The 19,469-nt window shown below is 41.2% G+C and overlaps 1 protein-coding gene across 2 annotated transcripts in view; it reads left to right on the plus strand.

Moving 5' to 3' along the window:
• Window positions 1-19,469, plus strand: part of LSAMP (limbic system associated membrane protein) — a 771,811-nt gene that overhangs the window by 315,589 nt on the left and 436,753 nt on the right. The gene's annotated exons all lie outside the window — the stretch shown is intronic.

Here is a 19,469-nt window from a genome sequence, read left to right on the forward strand (position 1 = left end):
AACCAGTCAAGGAGTATAATAGTCTAAGTAGCACTAAACATATACATATATGGTATTTCACCTTAATTTCTTTGTTTAATCATTCTATTGGGGGCTCATACAACTCTTATCACAATCCATACATCCATCCATCATGTCAAGCACATTTGTACATTTGTTGCCATCATCATTCTAAAAATATTTGTCTTCTACTTGAGCCCTTAATACTGGCTGCTCATTTCCCCCTCCCTCCCCACTCTCCCCTACCTCATGAACCCTTATGTTGCCCTATCTTATACTGTCCAACGTCTCCCCCTGCCTTCTTCTCTGCTTTCCATCCCCCAGGGAGGAGGCTATATGTAGATTCTTGTAATAAGTTCCCTCTTTCTACCCCACATTCTTTTCACCCTCCAGGCATTGCCACTCTCACCACTGTTCCTGAAGGAGTCATCTGTCCTGGATTCCCCGTGTTTCCAGTTGTTATCTGTACCAATGTACATCCTCTGGTCTAGCCAGATTTGTAAGGTAGAATTGGGATCATGATGGTCGGTGGGGGTGGGCACTTAAGAATTAGAGGGAAGTTATATGCTTCATCGTTGCTACCCTGCACTCTGACTGCCTCATATTCTCCCCACAACCCTTCAGTAAGGGGGTGTCCAGTTGCCTACTGATGGGATTTGAGTCTCCACTCTGCACTCACCCACTTTTACAATGATATGATTTTTTTGTTCTTTGATACTTGATAACCTGATCCATTCGACACCTCATGGTCCCACAGGGTGGTGTTCTTCTTCCATGTGGGCTTTATTGCTTTTGAGCTAGATGGCCACTTGTTTATCTTCAAGCCTTTAAGACCTCAGACGCTATATCTTTTGATAGCTGGGGTACCATCAACTTTCTTCACCATGTTTTCTTATGCACCCGTTTGTCTTCAGTGATCATATCATGAAGGTGGGAACCAACTGATAGGATTTTTACTTCTTTGATGTCTTATAACTGGTTCCTTTTACACCTTGTGGTCAGACAGGCTGGTTTGCTTTTTCCTTGTGGGCTTTGTTGCTTCTGAGCTAGATGGCTGCTTGTTTATCTTCAAGTCTTTAAGACCCCAGACACTATATCTTTTGATAGCTAGAACCATCCGCTTTCTTTACCACATTTGTTTATGCACAAATTTTTCTTCAGCAATCATGTCAAGGTGTGCATTATGGAATGCCAGTTTAAGAGAACAATGTATTCTTGCATTGAGTAAGTGCTTGAGTGGAGGCCTAATGTCCATCTACTGCCTTATTACTAAACCTATAAATATATGCACGTAGATCTATTTCCCCACCTTCCTATATAAATAAATTTATATATGTACATTGCCAGTCTTTAGACCTCTATAAATACCCTTTGCCACCTAGTTCTTTCCTCTGTTTCCTTTTACTTTCCTCTTGTCCCACTATCATGCTCATCCTTCATTTGGGTTTCAGTAATTTCTCTCGGTTACATTGCCCTTGATGAATCCCTATCAGGCCTCTCACACTTTCCTTGCCACTGATTTTGGATCATTTGTTGCTTCCCTGTCCCTGGGTTGATCAGCACCACCTCCTTTCCCACCTTCCCCCTCTCCCATGTCCCCCCGGAACCATTGGTCCTATTTTTTTTCCTCCAGACTATTCATCCTGTCTATCTTATGTAGATAGATCTGTAGAGATAATAATATGCACCAAAAATTAAGCCATAACAAGATAGTCAATGAGTGAGAACATAGCAATGACAACAAAAAAGGAAACCAATTACCCATAGAAGAATAAATTAATTAAAAGAAAAGCATTTTAAAAAGAAATAAAAACCTGTAAATAGATCAAGGCCTGATTTTTTATCTCTAGGCATGTCCTTCGGTCAGGTCCAATGGGGTACCATGCTCTGGACCCAGAGTCTGTCCTTTGTACTCCCACAGGGACTCCCTACTCTGCTCCCAGGGTTGCTCTGCCAAAAGCTTTTAGTGGTTTGCCTCGGTGTCACAGGGTCAGTCTGGGCCAGTCCCGACACTGAGTCTCCAGTGTTGGCCCCCTTAGGGCTCTGGGCCATCAAAGGATGGCATGTCTCATAGTGGGATCAGCCATATTGTCCACTCTATCCAATTGGCTGTTCACAACACAGATATCGTCCTGCAGGCCTGGTGAGTTAGGATGTGCTCCACTCTCTCTTCCTCCCCATTCATTTGCTACTGTGTGTTCTGATTAGACATGCCCCTCTCCCTGAGCTGTAGCTTCAGTGCCATCCTCTTAAGTAAATTCTTCTGGGGGGGCAGTTGTCCATGTAGCTGGTATGGGGGCCGACCCCTGAGGCCCCTCTGTTGGCTCCCCACTCTTTCCCAGCACACTGCATTCGTCTGACACTGGCTTTATATCTGGTCCCTATTTCCCTGTGGAGACACAAACAGTACCCTCCCCTTGGGTAAGTCAGTGCCCTATTCCCCCATCGCACATGTATTTGTGTTGATGATAAAAAAATGACAGTGCCCATTGTCATGCTGAATCACATTTCATTTATATATAGCTGCATTGCCTGAAAATATTTACTAGAACTAGGGAGTCCGGGCTTCATTTGAAATAACTGTTAATCTTCACAACCTTAATATGAGGTAGATAGGTACTGGACGACCCTTTGTGTCTTACATTATAGGTTTGTAATGGATTGAATTGTGCCCCATGCCAAATATGTGAATTCTTAACCCCTGCCTTAAAATTAAAACCTTGTTTCGAAATAGGTTTTTGGAATGTAAATGAGGTCATACTAAAGTAGGCTGGATCTTAAACCTAATCACTTCTGAGTTATCAACAGACGAGAATGTTCCCAGAGACACACAGCTAGGATGGGGATCGGGGAACGGGCTGCCAACAAGAAGGGCCTCCCTAAGAGCCCACTCCGAGTTTGGACCTCTATCTTACTAAATTGTGAGAAAATAAACAATACCACTCGGTCCTTTAAGTTCATTCATTCTTGATTTTGGATTGTTACTGCAGCAGCCCCAGCAAAATAAGACTAGGTTATCCCAGGATCAGAAATATTTTGCTATGCTGCCAGTCGTGTCTAATAAACTAGTAGAATTTAAGCATGCTTAATCTACTATCATTCTAAGTTGGTTGCAGTGCTCTCAAATACATTTTTAAAGGTATTTTTGTAACTTTTGTTTTTAAAATACTTTACATTTTATTTATATTGCAAATCCACCAGCTCTCTTGAACCGAGGTGCAGAGTTGTTGCTAACTACGGCAGACACTGTATTTTAGGCTCGGTTTTAATCAGAGCTAAGGTATGAAGACTATTTTGAAAGAACTATCAAAAGATTGAATGGGTTTCTAAGTAGAGTCTCACTTGTCTCTGGATCTTGTTTTCAGCCATAAGCAAAACACGAGATAGATGGCTAAATTGACCTAGTGGCAATTCTCCTTTAAGTAAAGCAAATGCATGTCTGTAATTGTCAGTGAATCTTGAGCATTCATGTTCTGTTGTTGTTAGGTGCTGTTGGGTCACTTCTGACTTTAGAGGAATCCGGTGTACAACAGAACACACATCTCCAGTCTTGCTCCATCCCCACAATTGTTCTCATACTTGAGCCCATAGAGATGTCAATACATCTGCTGATAGGTCTTCCTCTCTTTCACTGCCCCTCCACTTTACCAAGGAGGATGTCCTTCTGCAGGGGCTGGTCTCTCCTGACAACATGTCCAAAGGATGATGTCTCTCCATCCTTGCTTCTGAAGAGCATTCTAGCTATACTTGGTCTAAGACAGAGTCGTTTGTGCTTTTGGCAAGCATATAGTTACCACTGTGTAAAATTAATCATTGATTTTATGGGATCCTTCTCATCATCATTATCTCAATGAAAGGTAATAGTATGCACTGTTTCAGTGTAGATTACACTTGAACTTGAAGGAAACAAAAATCCATAAATAGCATTGGAGCTGTTTGGGTTTCCGGTTTCTATTCTTCTTGTGTCCACAACCCTTTCCCATGGAAGCAGTAATCAAGCCATGAAAACTGCTTTTGGCAAATCTGCTGCAGAAACCTCTCTGATACATGGTCAAGGTGACGTATTGGGGACTGAAGCGCATCTGACACAGCTATGACATTTTAATCACACATGAAAGCAAGACAATGTAAAGAGAGTGCCACCAGAAAAGGTATCACTTTTGATGAAGAGAGTGAAATATGCAGTGGACTTACAGAATAAACTAATCAGTGTCAGAGTGCTCCTTGGAAGGGAGAAAGGCACAATTCCATCTCACTTTAGACACAAGACATGGTGGGTCAATGTCCCTGGGGGTGTTCACCGTGCTTGGTAAAATAGAGTCAGGGCAAAACAGGCAGATTCTCAGTGCGATCAGTTTGGTCAGTAGATACACAGTGAGCAAAAGCCTAGCTATGAGTGTGTTGTTTGAATGGGACCAAGCAGCATTTCATTCTGTAAAACATCAGGTACCTCTGTATTGGAGTCAACTGCCTGCACCCATCCCGAACAACATGCACAGAAGATGCAAAAAAGACCATGATGCTACGTAAAGTGGAACAATTTGGGAGTCCAAGGTTGATGCTTTTCTTTGTACTCAAAAGTGAAGATATTATTGGAAGATGTCTGTGGGCTTTCTATCACCAAAGCTGTGTGCATCCTCACTGAGTTCTTTTGCCTAGTCAATTTGCTAAAGAAATAGCACAGTTTGATAAGCCAACTTTTCTTAGGGAAAAGCCAGCTCCCCCTAGCATGTGGCATAATTTAGAGCCATCGTTCAGGACAAACCCTGCAGAGCTGAGTTCCTAAATATGGAATTACTCTCATTTTTCCGGAGACTGCTTGAGTCATTAGCTAACTCATTGAAGGTACAGCATGGAAAATCCTGTGCATTTCTCACACTGTCTCGGGGAGATGGAAAGATGGCAGAGGGCTGCAGCTGTGCAGGGACTTGGTCACAACATGAAGTCAAAAGCCCCAAAAATTTGTGATCATGTATATCGTGGTTGTAAATATCTGCATACATCGAGGGACGATTCTTTTTTAGTTTAACATCTTTATTTTACTTGCATATATTTTAAATTCAAATGCTATTTTTAAATCTAAAGGATAAGATAATACATATTGATAATATCTTTAAAAAAACAATCACTAATATCTGTCTGAATAAATTTGCTTCATATTTAGTGAAGAATTTACTTTATTTTGTAGAAATGAACCATACTCGGAGAACCTTCTTTAATAAAGCTACTGTTTAAGTCCTTCAAAATGTGCAAATGATAAAAACAGCGGAAGAGAATCAGATGACAGGATTTCGGTTCTTGGTTTTCTGATATGTTTATAACTTTAGAGAAGTTATGTTGTTTGTGTGTGGGTTTATAGTGTATTTTGTATTTCTGTTAGACATTTACTTTACTAATTTTTATGGTTAAATATGACTGGACAACATCTGGATCTCCTATAGGTCCTCCCTGACAGAATCTGTGGTTTTAGTTAATATTAGCTCCATTTAGTTACATATCTTTTATTTAAACTATAAAAGATATAAGAGTTGAATGTACCTGATACATAGACGTTGTTTGTTACACGTTGTTTGTACAATCTATTAATTGTTACAATAGTGAACTAAGTGGAGATTTCATCAAGACCAAACCCAGCCCATTGTCTTCAGGTTGATTCCAACTCATGATGCAAGAGCTATGCACTCAGCCAGTCCCTAATGTCTGCGGGTGCAAATCCCCCTGGCATCTAATGGGAGAAAGATGTGCACCTGGCATCTAATGGGGAAAGATGTGGCAATCTCCTTCTGTACAGATTACAACCTTAGAAACGCGGTGGGTCAGGGATTCTCTGTTCTATAGGGTCACTGTAAATGATCTAATCAGTAGTCTTTATAAATCACTCAAGTCTAATTTAGTACAAATGAGGCACACAGTGGTTGAAGCAGAGGGGTGTGATAGTTTAGAAGGAGTCTCGGAAGCCAGGTACTCTTGATATCCTCACCAGTTCCCCCAGATCTGTGTTCCGTTATCTTATGCAACTTTGTAACTTTCAAGGTCTCACTTACATATCAGAATGCAGCTATCTACCGCAGGTGAATTACAGGACGATTATGGAGAACAACACACTTTATATTTGTAAAGCACTTAGAAGGTACCCAGTACAGAGTAAGCCTCATCAATATTTGCCATTCGTGAGAAGGTGTGTTGTAAGTTTACAGAATGAGAATGAACCCAGAGAATGTCTTAGCATTTTTAATTAAAAAATAAATTAAAACAACTTGCATCAAAAATGTATGTCTGAATTCCACTGGGGCAGGAACCAAACAAGCTTCATGAAGAAGATGAAACCCACAATTTGTTTAGACAAAAGGTGAAGGATCAGTTTGTTAGCCCCGAGGTTAAGTCCGAGCAGGTATAAAGTCTAAAAAAGCGTAAGTCTAAAAAATCTTGAAGAAGACATTTAAAAGAAATAAAAATAAATTATTCATCCTTTTTCTCCAACTATTTGCTGGATTTACTATGGTTAGAATCTATTTCAATTCTGGCTTCCTCACTTAAAAAGAAACCTGTAGCTAATCTCACCTTATCTCCAAGCATGTGGCTAAAAGTGGGTGTGGTGTGTAAAGAAAAGGGCCCTTTGGCCTAATTATAGTGACCAAATGACAGAGGATTGAGGAGATTTTTCTTTCACAAAGAGATGACCAGGTTCTGGAAGCTTGGCTCCCAAGACAATTGTTTGCACATGGCAGGGTCTGTGTCCATTCAGAGATTCAGACTCAACGTCAGCTTTCCATGTCTCTCCACCATGACCATCCTTATCTGTAAATCCTTAAGAGACTTGACTGGGCCTAGAAGGATCCTAATAAGTATTTGTTGTCATGAAAAATATAGAAATATTTAAGAAGAGAGAGACTAATTTGTTTCCCTCTTCATGATCAATACATGTGGTTCCCTGGTGGTACAATGGTTAAACCCCAGTCTGTAAAGCTAAGGCCAGTGCTGGATTTCATAGAGCCAGAAGTTCATCTGAGAAGACCATGATCTGCTCCTGTAAGCATTTCACTCTAAGACCACTGGATGCTAGTAGGTTCAAACTCATACTCACTATCAATTCCAAAAATTCCCATACATTGAGTCAGTGCTTGGAGTAACCCTTTAGGACAGAGGAGACACGCCCCTGTGATTTTCCCAAGACTGTAACTCCTCACAGTAGTGGAAAGCCCTGTCTTTCTCCCTCAGAAGTGCTGGGAGTTTCAAACTGCTGACCTTGCAGTTAGCAGCCCAACACTTAACTACTATAATCCTATAGGACCCCAAAAAACTGTCCATACCAGGAGGGGATGGGGAAGGTGGGGGGGTGGGGTGGGGGAGAAAAGGAAAACCGATGAAAATGACCTACCTAACAAAACAAAACAAACAAACAAACACATCTTCTCAGGAGGATGTGCAACAGACAAGGGGATAAAGGGAGACATCGGATAGTGCAGACATGAAAAAATAATAATTTATAAATTATCAAGAGTTGGTGAGGGAGGGAGGGGTGGGGAGGGAGGGGGGGAATGAGGAGCTGATACCAAGGCATCAAGTAGAAGAAAAATGCTTTGAAAATGATGATGGCAACATATGTACAAATGTGCTTGACACAATGGCTAGATGGATGGATGGATTGTGATAAGAGTTGTATGGGCCCCCAATAAAATGATTTAAAAGAAAACAGCACTTGTTCTATAGGGTTTCCAGAGCTGTAAATCTTTACAGAAGCAGATTGCTTTATTCCACTGCACCCCCACTCTGAGCAGCTGGTAGGTTGGAGCCATTGAGCACTTGAGCTCTTGTGTGACAACAGTTTCCTTTTTACAGATCACGGTCTACAAAAACCTATAGGTTTGCTTTGATTCCAAAATTGACTACATATGCCTCCTCCCCCAACAGAAAGTACGGCTTCTAATCACCCCCACCTTTCTCAGGTCTCTTCTCTTATGATTGATATTGGGTCTGTCTAGCACAGGAACACTGGTTTTGTTGTTGCTACCCACCATCGCCTGGGCTACAACCCATAACCACACCATGGACAGCAGAGCAAAGCACTGCCCAGTCCTGCACCATTCTCACAATTGTTCCCATGCATGAGCCCATTGCTGCAGCCACTGTGCCAATCCATCTTGTCAAGGGCCTTCCTCTCTTTCACACCTCTCCACTTTACCAAACATGATGTCCTTCTTCAGGGACTGGTCTCTTCTGACAATGTGTCCAAAGTATGTAAGATGAAGTCTTGCCATCCTGGCCTCTCAGGAACATGTTGGCCTCCCTTCTTGCAAGAGATCAGTGTGACCCTTTGGAAGCCCGTGGTACTTTTAATAGTCTTCTCCAGCACCATAATTCAAATGCATCGTTTCTTCTTTGGTCTTCCTTAATCAATGTCCAACTTTCACATGCATGTGACACAATAGAGAATGCCGTGGCTTGGGTCTTGTACACCTTAGTCCTCAAAGTAACATCCTTGCTCTTTAATACTCTCAAGAGGTCTTGTACAGCAGTTTTACCTCATGCGATACATTTATGCCCTCTTGACTGATGCTTCCATGAGCACGGGTTGTGGAACCAAGCAAGGCAACTTCAACCTTTTCTGCCTTTGTCATCATGGTATCTCTTGGTCCAGTTGTGAGGATTTGGGTTTTCATTACATCGAGTGGTAATCCAGACTGAAGGCTATACAGTCCTTGACCATCATCAGCCAGTGCTTCATTGCCGCCTCACTTTCAGCAAGCAAGGTTGTGTCATCTGCATACTGCAGCTTGTTGATAAGTCTCCCTCCAATCCTGACGCTGCGCTCTTCTTCATATAATCCAGCTTCTCTATATCAATTGAATATGTATGATGGCAGGATACAGCCCTAATACACACCTTTTCTGATTTAAAGCATCCAGGACTCCCTTGTTCTGTTTGCACCACTGCCTCTTTATCTGTGTGCAAGTTTGGAATGAGCACAATGAAGTGTTCTGGAATTCCCATGCTTCTTACTCTAATGATGTCGTGGTTAATCTCTTGACTGTTGGCAGAAAGGTTAATGGTCTGAACTCACAATTGCTCAGCAGAAGAAAGATGTGGCCGTCTACTTTCATATTACAGCTTTGAAAACCCAATGGGGCAGCTCAGTTCTGTTGCTGGCGTCAAAATCCACTCCATAGAAACTTAAAAAAAATGGAATACCCATTTTGGCTCCTATGATGAGTTATTTCTTAATAAGCTTCCAAATTCAGCTTACACATTTCCATCTTCTAGAGGCTCCTTTCCCCTTCTCTCCAGTTGTGTTAAGAGCTGCTCCTTTGTAACTCCTGAGCATGTGTGCATAATGCCTCATAGCCCATAGCAGAGCACTGTAAATTCTACGGTCACTTTCCATTTTCAATTGCTGAGATTCTTGGTGCCAATATTTAAGCGCCTAGCTGCTAACAACACCAACAAAATGGTGGTTCGAACTCATCAGTGGATCGGTGAAAGAAACAGCTGATGATTGGCTCATATAAAGATTACAAGTTCAGGAAATGAGTAGGCAGTTCTACTGTTTCCTACAGAGCCACACACAGTCAGAGTGCTTAGCACGCAGCAACTGCATGCCCTTGCCCAGTCTCCTTTCGGTGATAATCCAAAACACATTTGTTTTCTGTCTGTGACTGGACAATTGATGTCTGAATTATTTCACCTAGAGCATTCATTTGAAGTAAAAATATTACAGCGGTTGTGTTAAAAGGTAATCCCATTTGTCAAGGCTTTTAAATGTTTCCTTAAACCAATTAACTAAGACTATTTAAATCAATCCACGTAAATGGAAAGTCAATTATCAAAGAATAACTAGAGTTCACTATAAGCCAAAAGACTAAATCCACTGCTATCGGGTCAATTCTAACTCACAGTCGTCCTGTGTAGGGCTTCCAAGACTGCAAATTTGAGTGGAGTAGACCGTCTCATCCTTGGACTGGCTGCTTACTTTGAATTACCGTTCTTGCTGTTGCAGTCCAATGTCCAACCCACGACACCACCAGAACATCCACGGTAGTGAAGAACAGTTAGCTTTCATATGAATTAAGGACCCAGATACACTTTGGGGATTATCAAAAGCAAACCTGTTTACTTAAACAAACCATCACCCTTGATTTATTGTGTGCTGAAATGGAAAGTGATGACTCAGCTCAGGCCCCTACTGTGAAAAGAGTGTGTAATGCAGCACACTCATGAGGTTAGAAGAGTGTAATTTGCTAATTAAAGCATATTGAATGGCTTGAATGAAGTACTCTTTTTTTTTGCAATCCACTCCATTCATTCAGTTCAACATGTATAACTCATGTAGTAACTTGGCATGCTAATGACAATTAGATAACTTTATAAAATTAATGCACTTGCATATATATCCTGAGTTGCATCTAGTACTATTGTTAGACATTTGCTGTTTGAACAATATATGTATGTGTTCGGGATCGATGTGTAAATATACAAGGGTCTGCATCCATCTCTCAGCTGCCAAAGTCAGGATGTGTGTAAGAAATGCTTCCAGTCACCCCGAGAGCCTTTTTAAAAGGGATATTTATTCAAGAGCTTCACCGAAACAGAAGTGCATCAACATCACAACAAAGTCTCCTTTCCCAAGATCTTGCCCACTCACAGTACATATTCAGATAAATGGACCATTGAATGCTGTGTGTAATAGCAACAGCTGCCACCTCTCAGATAACACGGAGCTGCCCAGCCCCCGTAGATCAGAAAGTAGGCAGTGACTAAGTAGAATTTTTATAGATCTGAAGTCTGCTGAATGCCCATTGAAAGCGAGCAAAATGTGCATTCGACTTCGCTGACAAACGCTCAAGGTTCAATCTCTCAAACGGTTTCTGCAGACCAACAAAAAACAGGGAGTGCAAGGTATTATCTCTAGCCTCGAATTTTCAACATGGTCAAAGGGGCTGTAAAATCCTGCTGGTGAGCAAGCTAGGTTTAATGGTCGGGAACAAATGCTTCTTTAGTCACAGGCCAAGACTTGTGGATTTGTTGTCATTTCCTGTTAGGGACAGCAAAGGTAGCGCAACCCCTCGACTCCTACCCCGCCTGGACTGCCAGCCTCCTTCCCAGACCTACAGTTCTCCCTTTTCCCCTTGTCTCTCCCTTCCTTTTTGCACATATAACTGCCTTACAGGGTTTCCTGGAGTCTGCACATTGTAGTTACAAGGCCCGTACTGTGATGTGTTCACCACAATCCAGCCCCTAAGTCGACTTTCCAGAGGAGTAAATGTGTCCTCAAATTGCTCCCTGTAAACATAACTGGTACCTCTAGGAAGGTTGAGCAGACCGTGAACTGCAGCTTCTTGGGGGCCGAGTAGATGATCGGATGCAATCAGCTGTTCTGAGCCTGTGCCCCAGGATACCAGTGGGCCTCCTATTACAATTAGTCTTTTCATTGCTGTGCCTTGTGCCCTATTGAATCCTGTGACTGCCGATCCCAGAGCGTAGGTGCTGTTGTCGAAAATCATTAGTTTGTGATATAGTGACTTTCTTTTGAGACATACTGAAGACAATTATGTAGTATTAGTGACTTATTTATTCTGAGTCTGGAATAGACTCCTTGTCTTTCTTAACAAATCATATGCTAAATGAGTCTGATATGTGTAAATTTAGTTCTCGTGATTATACGGGATACATATTTTGGATGACTTATTATCTGCTGGGTATCATTAACTCACCAGGGCTTATGTATCCATGCATTCCCCACAGGGTTGGAAACTGCCCTGAGCTTGTTACAAAGTCGACATTTACTTCTGGATCACTGCTTTGTGCCCCAAATAATTCCTTGTCATTGGTTTTGGATATGAGTGCACAGTAATGTCTCTTGGGCTGTAGCAAGATGGAAAAAGCATAGAGACCAAAATGTACTAATCAGTACATCGGGCAGCTTGGGACAGTACTGAGGTGGTGATGCTTAAGAAGGAGTACTGCTGTCTTGTTAAGGCTCATGAAGAAAGTGAGCAATGGACAGTGAACCCTTTGCCCAACATGGATAATGTAATTAATGCTACTAACTCATACGCATAACATGGTTGAAATGGCAAATGTCTGTTATATTTCATATTTATCTATGTTGTATAAGCGTGAGGAGACCTGGTGTCATAGTGGCTCCCAGAGGGCCTGCTGAATTGCAGGTCAGCAGTGGAAATCTACCAGTCACTCTGTGGCTGGCAGAAGACAGGGCTTCCTACTCCCTTAAAGAGTTACAGCCTAGCAAACCCACCAGGGGCAGCTCCACCCTGCTCCATCGGCTTGCTAGGAGGTGGCATGGACTCTGAAGTGAGTTTGTAGTTTTAGGTGGATAGATGATAGATAGATAGATGATAGAAGATAGAGAGATAGATAGATAGGTAATGGACTCTGGAGTGAGTTTGGAGTTTTGGGTGGATAGGTGATAGATAGATAGATAGATAGATAGATAGATAGATAGATAGATAGATAGATAGATAGATAGATAGATAGATAGATAAATGGACTCTGGAGTGAGTTTGGAGTTTTGGGTGGATAGATAGATAGATAGATAGATAACTCAAGTTAGACAATGGACTCTGGGGTGAGTTTGGAGTTTTAGGTCGATAGATAGATTGATAGTTAGATAGATAGATAGATAGATGACTCAAGTGAGTTTCGAGTTTGGGATAGATAGATAGGTAGATAGATAGATAGATAGATAGATAGATAGATAGATAGATAGATAGACAGATAGATGATAGATAGAGAACGGACTCTGGAGTGAGTTTGGAGTTTTGGGTGGATAGATAGATAGAAAGATAGATGATAGATAGATAGATAGATAGATAGATAGATAGATACATACATACATACATACATACATACATACATACATACATACATACATACAGGGAGAGTGTGACCTGATGGCCCCGTGAGTTCAGGCATTTGGTTGTTCAAAACTGCGCTGCTGTGTTGCAGAAAGAGGAGGCACTGTGCTCCTAGAACGATTTGCAGTCTCAGAAACTCTGTACAGGGTGGTTGTGAGTCAGAATGGACTTAATGGGAGTGGGACTTTGCTTTCTTTTTGGTATAATTCTGGAAAAAAGTATAAAGAAGATTGAAGGGAAATTTATTTCACCTTTACTCAATGAACTGCTTTGAACTCTTCATTTAAAAACAAAGCAAAGACATTACCATGGAGTTGATTCCTGCTCAGCTACCCTATAGAGGGTCGGCTAGATTGTAAAGCTCTATAGGAGTGGGGAGCCTCATGATGGGATTGAACTGCCCACGTTGTCATTAGCCACCCGATGCCCAGCAACAGTGCCACTGGGCTCATTGAGCTCTTCACTAGAAATCATAAGCAGAGACAATGAACCAGTGGTACCCATGGGACAGTCACCTCTATCTGCAAAGTGTCTGCCCGCGCTGTTGAAAAGGATATTGGTTAAATGATTGACTGTAGTGAACAACAAAAGCAATTGATCAAACCCATACTTCGTTTTCCTTGGACTTGTGAGTAGGCCTCAGGGAGACAAAAGCAAGAGCATCATTTCAAATGAATAGACGCATCCCCTCATGGCCATCGTGCCAATTCTGACTCATCGCGACCCCATCACTCCCTCTTTGCTGTTAAGTCAATTCCAATGCCTAGGGTCCGATTGGACAGGGTAGATTGCCTCTGTGGGTTTCCTAAATGGTGACTTACTACAGGCGTAGAGAGCCTGGTCTTTCTCCCTTAGGGTAGCAGGTCGTTTGGGAGTAATGACCTTTTGGTTAGCAGCCCGATGTGTAACCACTACACCACCAGGGCTCCTATAACAACCCTATAGTTTTGTAAAAACTAACACCAAAACAAAATACAGGAAATGATACACAGAGAAAGAAAAATGCAAATGATGGCCAGCAAACCATGGACCCATGTTTTGCAGTTTCTTTCTTCCTTTCTTTTCTCCCGCCCTCCTTCTCACTTCCCCTCCTTCCTTCCTTCCTTCCTTCCTTCCTTCCTTCCTTCCTTCCTTCCTTCCTTCCTTCCTTCCTTCGTTTTTTACACAGTTTATTACCTTTTAAAAGTGATCCACAGCAAAACAGACACAAATTCAACCATTTTCATATGTGCATTGCAGTTTACATGGATTACTTTTTCAAGTTGTACAACCATTCTTACTGTTTTTTCCCCAAAACCATTCCACCACCATTGGGGTGAGCTCACTACCCACAAAGCTTCCCAAGTAACTTTTTGAACTGTTGCGGACAATCTGATTCCATGTAGCTGATTTTTTAAAAGAGCACAATGCTCAAAATCATCAGTCATAACTTATTAAGCTCTTGTCTGGGTTAAAGATGACTCCGGGAGATAGTTTTGATTTAAAGTTGTTTAAAGACTATCTCAGGGCAATTATTTGGCTGTCACCCAGCCTCAATGGCTCAATGAAGTCTAGATTTAAGGAGAATTTGAAAATCTTCTCCACATGTTTCAGTGTTTAAAGGGCTTAAAAAACTAGAAGGAAATAAAGCGACAAAATAACTTGTAAGAAATGTATGAGGGAGTTTCAAAAAGCTATGGAAAAATTATTATAAAGTAATAGAATTTCCCCCACATATTTTTGAGGTCGTGTATGTGTATATACCTATTAGTATGTCTATAAAGACATTCCATAAAAATAAATTTGTGCACGTGGATATGGACCTTTCTTTCTTCATTTCAAAGCAAGTGAACGAAATAGAAAAGCTAAATCCAGATTTTAAAAAGGAAAGAAAAAAAATTCCCCCTATTTTTCACTTTCCATCTGGGTCAAGGAGATCTTCAGGGTTGAAAAAGAATGACATTGAAAACATATGGCACCAGGGAGAATATGTGATTGGTCAGCTTAGTTATCTTTGTCAGATGAAATATTGCTCCAATGCCTGCCGATAAAAATCATTGAGTTGATGGGGACTTTTTTGAAATTTCAATAGTAAGCTTAGGAACAGGAAAACAGGACCCCACATTTGTTTAAACTATATACTATAATAGGGCCTGCTACTAATTTTGAAAAATAAATCTTAACATAAGTAATTTAACTGTGAGAACAAAATAGTGATTCCTATGAGTCAAGACAGGTGTTTTAGTCTGGGTGAAGTAGGGAAACAAATCCACAGAAACTCATATGAATAAGAGAGAGTTTTATATAAAGGGTAAGTGTACATTAAGAAAGCATCCCAACCCAGTGCTGTCCAAATCCATAAGTCCAACATTAGCCCATATGTCCAACACCAATCTACAAAGTCCTCCTCCATCTCACAAAACACATGCAATGATGCCAACTGCAGGAAGAAAGCTGAATCAGTGTGAGTGTAAGAATCTCAGTGCTGGCAGGGGTCTCCACATGGCTGCTCCAGCACTCAAGGCTGCATTGTGGTAGGTCCACGTGGCTTCTCCTCAGGGATGTCTCACAGGAAGTGAGCCTTACCAGCTGAAGCAGGGAACTGGCTAAGGCAGCTGCACCCTGGTCCAACCATCACAAAGCAAGAGACCTAGAACTAGAAAGGCGAGGTTCACCGAGTCACTTATCCCTCTGCCCTTCAATTAACCCCACATGTGTTTATGGGCCACGGTGGCACAAAAAGCCTTAACTATCTCACCAAGGTCACAAAAATGTGTTATGGCCTATTGAACCCACGTATTTTTGTGACGATTTGTTAGGTCTGCCAATTTGAAAAATGGAGCATATATAGTTAGTATGGCTTAATTTTTGGATGATATTGGAGAGTATATGCCACACTCCCATTAATGACTAATTGTGGGGAAAATTGATAGAACTTTAATAATGTTAAATTCACCTGAAAGGGGCTTCTTTCTCTTAAAATTTTCTTATTGTGATATGGGTGAAAATTTAAGGAGCAATTTCCATTCAACCATTTATACACATTTGGTTTAGAGACATTGATTGCGATCACCACAACAGAGTATCCCTCATCCAACTTCTTCCCTGTTTCCTGTTTTCATTCCTCTTTCTTATCCTGCTCTTTATCCTCAGGCAAATACTGGTCTTTTGTTCTCAAATAGTTGATTATTCTAAGATAAGACGTGTGTTCCTATGGAGTGTGTTTCTGTTCAACTGTTGCCCTCCCTATTGTTTGTCTGAAAGCTGAGCTGCTCAATTAAGTTCAGCTCCAGACTGCAAGGCTATCTAAAGACCATAGGCTCTGGGGTTCCCTCAGTCTCTATCAGATCGGTAAATCTTGTCTTTGTATGATTTTGAGTTGGCAAGTGCTCTAAAGGTTGCTTCAGTCAGTAGCGTGTATGCATTTATGAAACACAGAGCGTAGGTCTATAATAGGAATGTAGGGGTGAGAATATAATAATCTGAGTTACAGAGCTAAACCTTGAAAGGTTTTCAAAGGTGACATAATACTCAAAAAAAAAAAACCCAGATTATTTGCAAGGAGACAAGTGAGTTCAGCATGTCGGAAGGAGCCACAGTGCTGCTATAGTTGAGTTTGACTTAAAAGTCTAAGGTTGGGGTGTTTGGACCCAAGAGCAATATCTCTAGAGAAAGATGTAGCAATCTGTTTCTGAAGAGATTTATGATATGGAAATCATATGGGGCAGGGTGTTTGTGTTTTGTTTTCTCAGTAGTATCAGGTTACTATGTGTTAGAATTGATCCAATAGCAAGGTATTTTTTGTTTTTGCTTTAATGGATCTTAGCATGCAGGTATGTGTAAAAATATTGCCTGTCGAGTTGAGAGTAATCCCAACTCAAGTCAGTAGTATCACATAGTTATATCAAAATAAATGGGACATTATGCTGCACTAGAATAAAGAAGGATTATGATTCTTCATGACCTATTCACTGGGGCTGCATTATAAAAGCTAACTGATCTGCCATCTGACCACCTTTTAGGTCTTACCCTCATAAGACGTTATTCTTCTGTGAAATATACTCTATCATGTTTACACAGCCTCTGTTGTTGGTATTATCACTCATCTGTACAGCACTTACTTACCTTTCAAATTCACTTACTGGCATTTGAAATAGGAAGATAAATAAGCCCTTTTTTCTATGTCTTCAAGATTTATTTGGTCTAAAAGAAAACCAATATTATTAAGTCACAGTGGACTAGTTGTCCATTCAAGTCTCTATAGCCTTGTTTTCTTAAACAATATTAGCCAGGCCTTACCTATCTTCTTGATATAAATCGTTCAGTTCCACATCCACTGAAAAAGAAGAGCTTTCTGGTCTGATCATAGTGAGCTTCCTTGCAATCTGTCCATTGAACATGAGTCTTAGTGTTTTTAGGTCATTTCAAATTATCTGACTCATCACCATCCTATGTACAACAAACAAAATATTGCCTGATACTGTGAGAATCTCATAATAGCTTTCTGTTTGCGCCCATTGTTGTACTGAGGGGTTTTCTCTTTTCCCATGGTCCCATGTTTTTTCCAGCATGATATCATTTCCCAGGGACCCATCTCTCCTGATAATATTCTCGAAGTACGTGACACATCTTCACCTCTAGGGAGGATACTAGCTGTACTTCTTTAAAGATACATATTTTTGTTTTTCTGGAAGTCCACTATACTTTCAATATTCTTCCCCAGAATCATAATTCAAATGCATCAGGGCCTGCACACTCTTCAGAGTCCATCGCCGAGCTTCTGCGGGCATAGGATGTGTGGAAAATGCCGTAGCTTGCATCAGGCACACCTTAGTCCTCAAAAGGACATCGTTCTCATTCACCCTGTGAAGAGGTCTTGGGCACCACATCTGCCCAATGTGAATTTGATTTCTTAGCTGCTGCTTCAATGAGTGGTGATTGTGGAGCCACGTGACATGAAATCTTTGACAACTGCAGCCGTTTCTCCATTTGGCATGATGATATGTACTGGCCCAAGCTATTGGTTGTGAGGATATTTATTTCTTCTCACTGAGTTGTAATCCATACTGAAGGTCACAGTCTTTGATTTCCATCGGCAACTACTTCAAGTCCTCCTTGCTTTCAGCAAGCAAGGTTGCGTCATTTGCATACCGGAGGTTGTTAGCGAAATGTCCTCTTATCCTTGGCCACAGCTTCTCAAGACATTTGATCAGCATACAGACTAGATGAATATCATGAAAGGATACAACCCTGGAATGCACGTTTCTTTATTTTAAACCGTAAAATATCACCTTATTCTTTTGGTACGACTGGCTCTTTTTTCGATGTACCGGTTCCACATGGGCACAATGAAAGCGACCTGAAATTCCCACGCTTCACAATGTTATTCATAATGTGTTATGATCCACGGTTGAATATCTTTACATAGTCAATGAAATTCAGGTAAACATCTTTTTGTTATTCTCAGCTTTTCATGCGTATCCATCTGACAAGAGTAGTAACCATACTTCTCCTCTGCACTCTTCTGAATCAGTTTGAATTTCTGGTTAGTCCATGTCACTCACAGCTAGAGCTTATTTTTAATTATCGTCAGAAAAAAAATTATTTTCCTGTGATAGCAATGACATTGTTCTATAATTTGTGCATTCTGTGCTATCACCTTTCTTTGGATGTCTTCCAGTTGGTTGCTAGGTAGCTGTCTTCCAAATTTCTTGGCACAGACTAATGAGTGCCCTCAGTACTTCAACAGATTGATGAAACACTTTAATTAGGATTTTGTCCATTTCTGGAGTCTAATGAGTTGTTGTTGTTGTTGTTGGTAGAAGCCTCTAAGTTGGTTCCAAGTGATAGCAACCTTAGGCACAACAGCTATGTGTCAGTGAGTTCGGTTTGGTTACGTACAAGAGAAAGAACCACTCCCCAGTTTGCACCAATCTCATCAGTATTTTTATGTTAGAGCTCCTTGTTTTATCTGGGAAGTCAGGCCATCCTGTTGAAAATCTTCCTCTTTTTGGCTGCCCTTCTACTGTACCAAGCACGATGTCCTTTTCCAGGGATTGGTCTCTTTTGATAACATGCCCAAAGTATGTGAGAGGAGGTCTCACTCGCTTTACTTCGCAGGAGCCTTCTGACCGTACATCGTCCCAGGCAGATTTGTTTGTTCTCTCAGTAGTCCATGTGACGTTCAATATGCTTCACCCACACCATAATTCTAACACGCAGATTCTTCTTCAGTCTTCCTCTGCCAGTGTCCTCCTTTCACATATATGTGGGGTGATGGCTGCGATCAAGGTCACTTTAGTCCTCCAAGTGACACCCTTACTTGTCAACACTGTAAAGGGGTATCCTGCAGCAGATTTACCTAATGCAGTATGACACTTGATCTCTTCTCTGGCTGGTTCTATTATTGGCTATTTCCAAGCAGATGAAATCTGTGACATTTTCAATCCTTTCTCCATTTGTCATGTTACCTCTTGGTCCACTTGTGAGGAGTTTTGGGTTCTATTTATATTTAGCTGCAATCCACACGGAAGGCTGAGATCCTTGAATGTCATCAGTCAGCGCTCCCAGCCCTCCCCGCTTTTAGTAAGCAACATGTGGCAGTGGGCTTCCGTAAAG

The sequence above is a fragment of the Tenrec ecaudatus genome, chromosome 2 (assembly GCF_050624435.1).
Source record: "Tenrec ecaudatus isolate mTenEca1 chromosome 2, mTenEca1.hap1, whole genome shotgun sequence".
NCBI lineage: Eukaryota > Metazoa > Chordata > Mammalia > Afrosoricida > Tenrecidae > Tenrec > Tenrec ecaudatus.